This window comes from Microcaecilia unicolor, unplaced genomic scaffold (genome assembly GCF_901765095.1).
Source record: "Microcaecilia unicolor unplaced genomic scaffold, aMicUni1.1, whole genome shotgun sequence".
Taxonomy (NCBI): domain Eukaryota; kingdom Metazoa; phylum Chordata; class Amphibia; order Gymnophiona; family Siphonopidae; genus Microcaecilia; species Microcaecilia unicolor.
The window spans coordinates 110083-122689 of NW_021963148.1; positions in this window are offsets into that span (position 1 = coordinate 110083).

The following is a 12607-nucleotide window of genomic DNA, read 5'->3' on the forward strand; positions in this document are numbered from 1 at the left end:
CTCTGTACATTTGTTTAATGCTGTACATGTACTGTAAAAGATAAACAGTCAAAGGCTTGAATTGAATTAACATAAAATAAAACAACACCCTCCACTAAGCTAGAAAGAAAAAAATACTTACATGAACTCAAACTGACAATCTCATATCTCTGAAAGTGCTGGAAAAGTATAATGACTAGCACAGGAAGCTATATAGAGAAACTACAGGTCGAAGGTCAAAGTGCATCAGTCCAAGGCATGAATTGAATTAAGATAAAATAAAATAACAGCCTTCAGGAATTAAAACAACATCCTTCACTAAGCTAGAAAGAAAAAAATACTTACATGAACTCAAACTGACAATCTCATATCTCTGAAAGTGCTGGAAAAGTATAATGACTAGCACAGGAAGCTATATAGAGAAACTACGGGTCGAAGGTCAAAGTGCATCAGTCAAAGGCATGAATTGAATTAAGATAAAATAACAGCCTTCAGGAATTAAAACAACATCCTTCACTAAGCTAGAAAGAAAAAAATACTTACATGAAGTCAAACTGACAATCTCATATCTCTGAAAATGAAGGAATAAGCAGACAGAAAGCATTATAACTGAAAAGGAAATCACTGGGGTAGAGTTCAACAGTTCATGCAGTAGATCAAATTCCAGACAAAAAACAAATTAGAGCAGGTCCAAAATTACACTAACGAGTCCAATGAAATTCTCCTTCCAGCAATGCAGCTGTAGTTTCAGACCAGTCTCGCAGCATGCTTCAGAAGGATGCCAACTAAGAGTTAATAAGGGTAGGCATGATGTCATAAAAAGTCACAGTTCCCAATAAGTGAAATAATCTATTTAATGTCTGGCATGAGCAGAAAAAAAAACATTAGCACAATGCTATTCTCAGGTGCCCATAGGTGCTAGAGGTGTGTTTGTAACTGTGGGAGGATGGGCAGTGTTACAAGGCTTCTGGTTGGCTGTCTGAGGCCCCAGGGAGAGCTGGGAGCTTGAGGGGCAGTGTGGAAGGCAGCCAATAGCAGCCAGGATCTGCTAAAGGGTGTGAATTTGGACCAATGAGGTGGCAGGAGGCAGTCTGACCCATAGATTGGCGTAAATTTCAAGCCAATCCAGGGGACAGGAGGGGTGGAGCAAAGAAAAGAAGAGCAGTCCAGATGCAACCTGGGAAAATGAAAGGCAAGCTCGGGCAAAGAGAGGAAGGTGAAAGCATGCTCTGAGAGGGGAAGATCGGATCCAGGCAGGAGTGTGCAAGCTGGGGCAGAGAAGGGCATGCTCAGGCAAGAAGAGGCAGCTGCAGGCTGGATGAGAAGGAGATCAAACCCAAGCAGGAGTGAGCTGCAGGCTGGAAGAGAAGGACCCACTGACGAGCCCCAGATGAAAAGAGAGAACTGGTGAGTCCTGCAAGGGGCCGGGCACTAAAGCAGACAGGAACAGAGGAGGAGGAGAAGAAGATCAAACCCAAGCAGGAGTGAGCTGCAGGCTGGAAGAGAAGGACCCACTGACGAGCCCCAGATGAAGAGAGAGAACTGGTGAGTCCTGCAAGGGGCCGGGCACTAAAGCAGACAGGAACAGAGGAGGAGGAGAAGAAGATCAAACCCAAGCAGGAGTGAGCTGCAGGCTGGAAGAGAAGGACCCACTGACGAGCCCCAGATGAAAAGAGAGAACTGGTGAGTCCTGCAAGGGGCCGGGCACTAAAGCAGACAGGAACAGAGGAGGAGGAGAAGAAGATCAAACCCAAGCAGGAGTGAGCTGCAGGCTGGAAGAGAAGGACCCACTGACGAGCCCCAGATGAAGAGAGAGAACTGGTGAGTCCTGCAAGGGGCCGGGCACTAAAGCAGACAGGAACAGAGGAGGAGGAGAAGGAGATCAAACCCAAGCAGGAGTGAGCTGCAGGCTGGAAGAGAAGGACCCACTGACGAGCCCCAGATGAAGAGAGAGAACTGGTGAGTCCTGCAAGGGGCCGGGCACTAAAGCAGACAGGAACAGAGGAGGAGGAGAAGAAGATCAAACCCAAGCAGGAGTGAGCTGCAGGCTGGAAGAGAAGGACCCACTGACGAGCCCCAGATGAAGAGAGAGAACTGGTGAGTCCTGCAAGGGGCCGGGCACTAAAGCAGACAGGAACAGAGGAGGAGGAGAAGAAGATCAAACCCAAGCAGGAGTGAGCTGCAGGCTGGAAGAGAAGGACCCACTGACGAGCCCCAGATGAAGAGAGAGAACTGGTGAGTCCTGCAAGGGGCCGGGCACTAAAGCAGACAGGAACAGAGGAGGAGGAGAAGGAGATCTGGAGTGAGCCGGGGGCAAAAGAGGAGCTGTAGCAGTAGCCACAGAGGCCATTCTTCAGACAGAGATAGAAACAGAGGAGGAAGAGGGACCACACTGGGAAGCTGAGACGTGTTGGGAGCAGTGCAGAGCTGAATAGAGAGTAGCGTGGCAAGGGCCCTGAATCCCAGAGAAGTCCACCCAGCGCATCCCTCCATGTGTGTGCTTGCCTGTCCAGAGAGGAGAAAGCCGGCTGTGTGACTGCCTATCCAGAAAGGGAAGAAGCCCTACAAACAGAGAGACACCCCCCCCCCCCCCGCACTGAGTGCCCAGACTCCAAAGGAACTTTTTTTTAGAGTGTCTGCCAGCGTGAGTGTCTGCCTCAGGAGGATCTAGACAGAAGCCTGCTGGTTTGAGTGTCCGCACCAGTGTGAGCCTGCCCTGGGGAAAGAGCTGTCCAGCCTAAGCCTCGAGCACTGTGAGTGCCTGCAGTTAAGGTCCTGCCTTTAGGAGATTTAGTTTAGCAGTCCATCAGTGTGAGTAGAGGGTGGGTGTATAACAAAATAAAAGAAAAGGGGTCATGTTTTGGGAGGGCTAGATAGGAATTTCCCCTGCTTATCTTTTTATTTGAGTAATTTAGTTAGCCCACAAGGTCCTTTGCCAAAGAAACTACTGATTGAGATTAGCACACACACTGAGCACAGGGAGTCAGGATTTTCATTTTTTGAGTTCTTTGAGTCAGAGCAGTAGGTATCCTGGAGTTCCTGAGCCAGTGAGCTGACCTTGCCAACCAAGGAGACGTGGATGTGGAGAAGACCAAGGTACCGAACGCAAGAGAGCAGCGATCCTAGCGAAGATTTGATACACCGGTAACATTATTGTGTGCACACAAATTGAATATATATATATATATATATCAGATCTGAGTACAATAATTGCGGTTGTGTAACATAGTAACATAGTAGATGACGGCAGAAAAAGACCTGTACGGTCCATCCAGTCTGCCCAACAAGATAACTCATATTTGCTGCTTTTTGTGTATACCCTACTTTGATTTGTACCTGTGCTCTTCAGGGCACAGACCGTATAAATCTGCCCAGTACTATCCCCGCCTCCCAACCACCGGCTCTGGCACAGACCGTATAAGTCTGCCCAGCACTATCCCCGCCTCCAACCACCAGCCCCGCCTCCCAACCACCGGCTCTGGCACAGACCGTATAAGTCTGCCCAGCACTATCCCTGCCTCCCAACCACCAGCCCCGCCTCCCAACCACCGACTCTGGCACAGACCGTACAAGTCTGTCCAGCACCATCCCCGCCTCCCAACCACCAGTCCCGCTGCCCACCACCGGCCCTGGCACAGACCGTACAAGTCTCTCCAGCACTATCCCCACCTCCCAACCACCAGCCCCGCCTCCCGATCCTGACTAAGCTCCTGAGGATCCATTCCTTCGGCACAGGATTCCTTTATGCTTATCCCACACATGTTTGAATTCCGTTACCGTTTTCATTTCCACCACCTCCCGCGGGAGGGCATTCCAAGCATCCACTACTCTCTCCGTGAAAAAATACTTCCTGACATTTTTCTTGAGTCTGCCTCCCTTCAATCTCATTTCATGTCCTCTCGTTCTACCACCTTCCCATCTCCGGAAAAGGTTCGTTTGCGGATTAATACCTTTCAAATATTTGAACGTCTGTATCATATCACCCCTGTTTCTCCTTTCCTCCAGAGTATACATGTTTAGTTCAGCAAGTCTCTCCTCATACATCTTGTAACGCAAATCCCATACCATTCTCGAAGCTTTTCTTTGCACCGCTTCAATTCTTTTTACATCCTTAACAAGATACAGCCTCCAAAACTGAACTCAATACTCCAGGTGGGGCCTCACCAACGACTTATACAGGGGCATCAACACCCCCTTTCTTCTGCTGGTCACACCTCTCTCTATACAGCCTAACAACCTTCTAGCTACGGCCACCGCCTTGTCACACTGTTTCGTTGCCTTCAAATCCTCAGATACTATCACCCCAAGATCCCTTTCTCCGCCCTACCTATCAGACTCTCCCCGCCTAACACATACATCTCCCGTGGATTTCTATTCCCTAAGTGCATCACTTTGCATTTCTTTGCATTGAATTTTAATTGCCAAACCTTAGACCATTCTTCTAGCTTCCTCAGATCTTTTTTCATGTTTTCCACTCCCTCCGTGGTGTCCACTCTGTTACAGATCTTAGTATCATCCGCAAATAGGCAAACTTTACCTTCTAACCCTTCGGCAATGTCACTCACAAATATATTGAACAGAATCAGCCCCAGCACCGATCCCTGAGGCACTCCACTACTCACCTTTCCTTCCTCCGAGCGAATTCCATTCACCACCACCCTCTGGCGTCTGTCCGTCAACCAGTTCCTAATCCAGTTCACCACTTCGGGTCCTATCTTCAGCCCCTCCAGTTTATTTAAGAGCCTCCTGTGGGGAACCGTGTCAAAGCTTTGCTGAAATCTAAGTAGATTACGTCCATAGCTCGTCCCTGATTCAATTCTCCTGTCACCCAATCAAAGAACTCAATGAGATTCGTTTGGCACGATTTCCCTTTGGTAAAGCCATGTTGTCTCGGATCTTGCAACTTATTGGCTTCCAGAAAATTCACTATCCTTTCCTTCAGTATCGCTTCCATTACTTTTCCAATAACTGAAGTGAGGCTTACCGGCCTGTAGTTTCCAGCTTCTTCCCTATCACCACTTTTGTGAAGAGGGACCACCTCCGCCGTTCTCCAATCCCTTGGAACCTTTTCCGTCTGCAAGGATTTATTAAACAAATCTTTAAGAGGACCCGCCAAAACCACTCTGAGCTCCCTCAATATCCTGGGGTGGATCCCGTCCGGTCTCATGGCTTTGTCCACCTTTAGCTTTTCAAGTTGTTGATACACACTTTCTTCCGTGAACGGTGCTGTATCCACTTCATTCTCAATTGTATTATTTCCAGTCCATCGCGGTCCTTCTCCAGGATTTTCTTCTGTGAAAACAGAACAAAAGTATCTATTTAGCAAATTTGCTTTTTCTTCATCATTTTCCACATAGCGGTTCACAGTATCTTTTAGTCTCACAATTCCCTTTTTAGTCATTCTCCTTTCACTAATATACCTGAAGACATTTTTGTCACCCCTCCTTACATTTCTAGCCATTTGTTCTTCCGCTTGCGCTTTTGCCAGTCGTATCCCTCTCTTGGCTTCTTTCAGTTTCATCCAGTATTCCTCCATGTGTTCCTTTTCTTGAGTTTTTCTGTATTTCTGGAACGCCAACTCTTTAGCCTTTATTTTCTCAACCACTTGCTTGGAGAACCATATCGGTTTCCTTTTTCTCTTGCTTTTATTTACTTTCCTTACATAAAGGTTTGTGGCCCTATTTATAGCTTCTTTCAGCCTGGACCACTGTCCTTCCACTTCTTGTATTTCCTCCCAGCCCATCATCTCCTTCCTCAGGTATTCCCCCATTTTACTAAAGTCAGCACGCTTGAAATCCAGGACTTTGAGTTTTGAGTGGCCGCTCTCCACTTTAGCTGTCATATCAAACCAAACCGTTTGATGGTCACTGTTGCCCAGGTGGGCACCCACTCGGATATTTGACACGCTATCCCCATTTGTGAGCACTAGATCCAGTGTCGCTCCCTCCCTCGTGGGTTCTGACACCATTTGTCTGAGCAAAGCACTTTGAAAAGCATCCACGATCTCTCTGCTTCTTTCCGATTTCGCAGACGGAACCGTCCAATCTACATCCGGCAGATTGAAATCTCCCAGCAACAGCACCTCTCTCTTGCTTCCCAACTTTTGAATATCCGCGATCAGGTCTTTATCTAATCCCTCCAATTGTGTTGGAGGTCTGTAGACAACACCCACGTGGACAGAGGTTCTATCATCTCTTTTTAAGGTGATCCATATCGCTTCTTCCTTTCCCCGGGTCCCTGTCATTTCAGTTGCAGTGATATCATTCTTCACATACAGAGCTACTCCGCCACCTTTACGACCCTCTCTATCCTTCCTAAATAGATTATAGCCTGGTATGTTTGCATCCCATGAATGGGAACCATTTAGCCACGTCTCTGTGATTGCAACAACATCTAAGTCTGCCTCCAGCATCAGGGCCTGAAGGTCATGAACTTTATTGCTTAAACTGTGAGCATTTGTGGTCATCGCTTTCCATTTATATTTCCTGGTATGTGTTTCAACAATAGTGATTTGGGGGTTTCTTTTCTCTTTGGGTACCTTCATATCTTTTTGTTCCACTTTTATTATTTTTTCTTTGGCTTCTGTTCTGTTTTCAAGAACATCACAGTGCTGTAATGGAGTAAAAGAATTTTGTAGTGGTAATACTTGTGAGGTCTGATGTTTTCTTGTCACATAACGAAGTCTGCCTGAGCCTACAGTGATCCATCTATTTTTAGGTGGTTTTATCCTTTGTGGTAGTGGTGATAATTTGGTATACATAAGTACATAAGTACATAAGTAATGCCATACTGGGAAAAGACCAAGGGTCCATCGAGCCCAGCATCCTGTCCACGACAGCGGCCAATCCAGACCAAGGGCACCTGGCAAGCTTCCCAAACGTACAAACATTCTATACATGTTATTCCTGGGATTTTGGATTTTTCCAAGTCCGTTTAGTAGCGGTTTATGGACTTGTCCTTTAGGAAACCGTCCAACCCCTTTTTAAACTCTGCTAAGCTAACTGCCTTCACCACATTTTCCGGCAATGAATTCCAGAGTTTAATTACATGTTGGGTGAAGAAAAATTTTCTCCGATTTGTTTTAAATTTACTACACTGTAGTTTCATCGCATGCCCCCTAGTCCTAATATTTTTGGAAAGCGTGAACAGATGCTTCACATCCACCTGTTCCACTCCACTCATTATTTTATATACCTCTATCATGTCTCCCCTCAGCCGTCTCTTCTCCAAGCTGTATAGCCCTAGCCTCCTTAGTCTTTCTTCATAGTGAAGTCGTCCCATCCCCGCTATCATTTTAGTCGCCCTTCGCTGCACCTTTTCCAATTCTACTATATCTTTCTTGAGATGCGGCGACCAGAATTGAACACAATACTCAAGGTGCGGTCGCACCATGGAGCGATACAACGGCATTATAACATCCTCACACCTGTTTTCCATACCTTTCCTAATAATACCCAACATTCTATTCGCTTTCTTAGCTGCAGCAGCACACTGAGCAGAAGGTTTCAGTGTGTTATCGACGACGACACCCAGATCCCTTTCTTGGTCCGTAACTCCTAACGTGGAACCTTGCATGACGTAGCTATAATTCGGGTTCTTTTTTCCCACATGCATCACCTTGCACTTGTTCACATTAAACGTCATCTGCCATTTAGCCGCCCAGTCTCCCAGTCTCGTAAGGTCCTCTTGTAATTTTTCACAATCCTGTCGCGAGTTAACGACTTTGAATAACTTTGTGTCATCAGCAAATTTAATTACCTCACTAGTTACTCCCATCTCTAAATCATTTATAAATATATTAAAAAGCAGCGGTCCTAGCACGGACCCCTGAGGAACCCCACTAACTACCCTTCTCCATTGTGAATACTGCCCATTTAACCCCACTCTCTGTTTCCTATCCTTCAACCAGTTTTTAATCCACAATAGTACATTTCCTCCTATCCCATGACCCTCCAATTTCCTCTGTAGCCTTTCATGAGGTACCTTGTCAAACGCCTTTTGAAAATCCAGATACACAATATCAACCGACTCCCCTTTGTCCACATGTTTGTTCACTCCTTCAAAGAATTGAAGTAAATTGGTCAGGCAAGATTCTGTGCAGTATGATATTGTGCGGTCCTAGATGCTGCTTTGAGTGCATCTAGTTCCTGTTTTACTTTACTGAGCTCGTGTTTTAATCTAGTGAGTTGCAGACAGATAGGACAAGCCTTAAGTCTCCAGATAATTGGTCTTGAAACTAAAGCACCACAATTATTACAGAGAATAAAAGTCATCCTGCTTGATTGAAATGGGTATGAACAGGTATGATATAGTGAGAACAGCAGCCTATGGGTCTGTTCTGTTGGCTGATTCTTATTTTTAGAGCAGTAATCCTTAGCTGGTGAGTAGAAGACTGGGGATTCCTGTGATAATGAGGGGTTTTCTTTTCAGAGACAGTTGTAATATGGGTGGAGCTAAATTGTGATGATTAGTGTATTTGGGGAAGTTAGTTATGAAGTGTCCGTCTTGGGGTGGGTGGGCTTAAGTTTAAGACTGTAGGAATGTCTCCTCTGTAACCTATCTGAAGAGCTGCACTTAAATTCATATTTGGGATGTTTTATGTTATTGCAGCAGTGGGGTCGGGGTCTTGGTAACTGTAATTGTCGTTTTGAATATCTTATTACCTATCACAAAGTACATAAGTACATAAGTAGTGCCATACTGGGAAAGACCAAAGGTCCATCTAGCCCAGCATCCTGTCACCGACAGTGGCCAATCCAGGTCAAGGGCACCTGGCACGCTCCCTAAACGTAAAAACATTCCAGACAAGTTATACCTAAAAATGCGGAATTTTTCCAAGTCCCTTTAATAGCGGTCTATGGACTTGTCCTTTAGGAATCTATCTAACCCCTTTTTAAACTCCGTCAAGCTAACCGCCCGTACCACGTTCTCCGGCAACGAATTCCAGAGTCTAATTACACGTTGGGTGAAGAAAAATTTTCTCCGATTCGTTTTAAATTTACCACACTGTAGCTTCAACTCATGCCCTCTAGTCCTAGTATTTTTGGATAGCGTGAACAGTCGCTTCACATCCACCCGATCCATTCCACTCATTATTTTATACACTTCTATCATATCTCCCCTCAGCCGTCTCTTCTCCAAGCTGAAAAGCCCTAGCCTTCTCAGCCTCTCTTCATAGGAAAGTCGTCCCATCCCCACTATCATTTTCGTCGCCCTTCGCTGTACCTTTTCCAATTCTACTATATCTTTTTTGAGATACGGAGACCAGTACTGAACACAATACTCCAGGTGCGGTCGCACCATGGAGCGATACAACGGCATTATAACATCCGCACACCTGGACTCCATACCCTTCCTAATAACACCCAACATTCTATTCGCTTTCCTAGCCGCAGCAGCACACTGAGCAGAAGGTTTCAGCGTATCATCGACGACGACACCCAGATCCCTTTCTTGATCCGTAACTCCTAACGTGGAACCTTGCAAGACGTAGCTATAATTCGGGTTCCTCTTACCCACATGCATCACTTTGCACTTGTCAACATTGAACTTCATCTGCCACTTGCACGCCCATTCTCCCAGTCTCGCAAGGTCCTCCTGTAATCGTTCACATTCCTCCTGCGACTTGACGACCCTGAATAATTTTGTGTCATCGGCGAATTTAATTACCTCACTAGTTATTCCCATCTCTAGGTCATTTATAAATACATTAAAAAGCAACGGACCCAGCACAGACCCCTGCGGGACCCCACTAACTACCCTCCTCCACTGAGAATACTGTCCACGCAATCCTACTCTCTGCTTCCTATCTTTCAACCAGTTCTTAATCCATAATAATACCCTACCTCCGATTCCATGACTCTGCAATTTCTTCAGGAGTCTTTCGTGCGGCACTTTGTCAAACGCCTTCTGAAAATCCAGATATACAATATCAACCGGCTCCCCATTGTCCACATGTTTGCTTACCCCCTCAAAAAAAAAGTATTTAACACCTTGCACTATTTTTATTTAATACTAGCAAACTGTAACAATTGGTACCAACATTTAGGAACATAATCAACAAGTGTTTCTATTCATTTTATCATTTATCCCTTGGCTGTGTGGAGTTTATTTGGGAAAAACTGTGACATTCCTATATATTTATTTCTTTAATTATTGTATTTACCAGCTCCACGACTAGGAGGTTTATACTAGCTTCTCCTCTGGCGCTCCCCCCCCCCCCCCCCCCCGCACACTTACCCGTCACTTCACCTTCCAGTCACTGCTGAAAAGTTTTCTTGCTCCCCTCCCCCTTCACTGGATATGTGCACAAGAGCTCTTGTGGGCGTGCACCAGGAAGTTCCAAGCCCTTCATGCTGTTAGTTTTGAGCATTGGTTGTTTAGTTCTGTGCATCTCCATTAGTGTGAAGCTCCGCCCTCCCCTTTATGATGTCATCACTCTGAGACCTGAAACCACTTAGAATCTCCCTACTGAAAAAATCTTTGGTAAACGTAACTACACACTTCACAAATCCAAAGATAAGAACTACTTGTCTGCAAACAGCCTACCTATGGGATTTTTTCACACCCATACTACTGCAAAACCAAAACACAGTATAATATGTTCCTATACGTTTGTATGTATTGGTTTGGGAACCCTCAGAAGATACCACTTTAAGGCGACATCATAAATTCTTGCCTCGTGGCATAGCATCTCTTCATTGGGCCATCCCTTAATAATTAATTTTGTAGTGCTATTGCAAACACACTGAAAAAGTGCTCAAACTACAAGTGCTCTAAATGAAAAACTTATCTTTTCTTAAGTTCAAGTCCGTGTCTCTCACTGTTGGAGTCCACTTAGGCTTCCCCTTAATTGCGCCCGACGCCGCGGGTTTCAATGCTTTCGTCAGGGACTCGGGTTAAAGTTGCCCACATTAAATTCACAACAGTCTATAAACCCAGACATCTCCATTAGTGTGAAGCTCCGCCCTCCCCTTTATGATGTCATCACTCTGAGGATTGTAACCAGCACATACTGATGCCTGGGGCATGAATCGGAACTATAGCCACTCCCCCTTGACAAAGTTTGTACGAAACGGGTACCTGTCGGGGATTTAAGAGGGCACCTTTTCGCCTAAGATAAGTGCAGTGTGTTGCTTTTTGACAAATATATATTTATTGAAGAAAACAGAGCAAGCTGCTTTTTGTAATTATAAAAGGGTTGGTGGAGGTGGAGTCAATGATTATGACATGAATATATGTAATATATTCACCTATTGAGTGAAAACAATATTACTATCTACAGACAAATTGTGTATGAGACTCCCTTTCACTTTAGTCCAAATAGTATTTAAGACTATCGCATCGCCATACACACACTCTGTGTATTTTGTTTGTTATTTTATCACTCTGAGACCAGCAGGAAACGAGCCTGAGTCTTTTCTTCCTTTCAATTCCAGTTTAACCAGCGACATCCTAGAATCCATTCTACAGCAGCAGAGGTGGGGAGCTTGTACAGAGCTCAGCTCCACAATACCAGAGAGAAACAACCTTGGGACTGATGAAACAAAGCCAAGCAGGGAAGGAGGAGGGAGGGAAATAGGGCTGTGGAGAGAGGCTGTAGAGCTTTCCCTTCAACAAATGGAAGCCCATCTTCAACTAGTCTCCTACCTGATGAACAGAAAGTCTTGCAGTCATCCTCCTGTTCTTCTCTACAGCAAAATCTCCAATCAGGGACAGACTGGTGGACTGAGAGTGGTCTGGGCCCCTGCGGTCCTACCTGAAGGGCCTTGGTGGTTTAGAGGGGCATTTTCGAAAGGAACGTCGAAGTTGCGATTTGCAAAACGGCCTGATCCAGGGGTGGGGAAACCCGTATTTTCGAAACAAGATGGACGCCCATTTTTCGTTTCGAAAAAAACCGTCAGAGACACCCAAATCCTTAAATTTGGTCGTCCTTAGACATGGACGTTTCTGACTTTGTAGTGAAACGAGAGATTTCTTTTTTACTACAAACAGGCTGAATAATGAAATACTCAGCAAGAAAAGGTTTCTGTCCAAGCCCCTTTTAATTAAAAACGGCTGTATTTTCTTTTCATGGCACGGATGAAGTTAAAATTTTTTTCTTTCTGCTTCCTGTCCTGCGTCACTGTGTGGGTGTGTATGTAGAGATTTCTAAACTTTATTCTACAGCGACCTTTCCTTTGACATAAACTGTATTTTTATTTTCAGCCGTGCAGATTCGTTTGCCCATAAATTATTTTCTAATGATTTTTGATCTTACTCAAGTCTTACAACTGTTTCATGTCCTAGTAACTTTGATTAAAGACATCTGTACTTTATTTTTTCTTTACTACTTCTTGACAGCACTGGAGTTAAAAAGCCGCAGCTCTGTTATTTTATTTTTCTCTCCGTTCCCCTGCTATCCTTTATTACGATGTGTGGGCGTGGCTGTAGACTGGCAAGTTTCTGTGTGGGCATGTGTGTAGAGTTTGTTTTTCTTTCAGGGAAATAATCTGTTATTCCTGCCTTTTGTTGCATTCTTTCAGCTGTGCAGATTAGTACGGCTGTCCCTATTATGGCTGATTGAATTGCATTTTACCCTTCAATTGCTGTGTGTCAAGGGCCCGATTTAAAGAGCGGAGGAATGTTT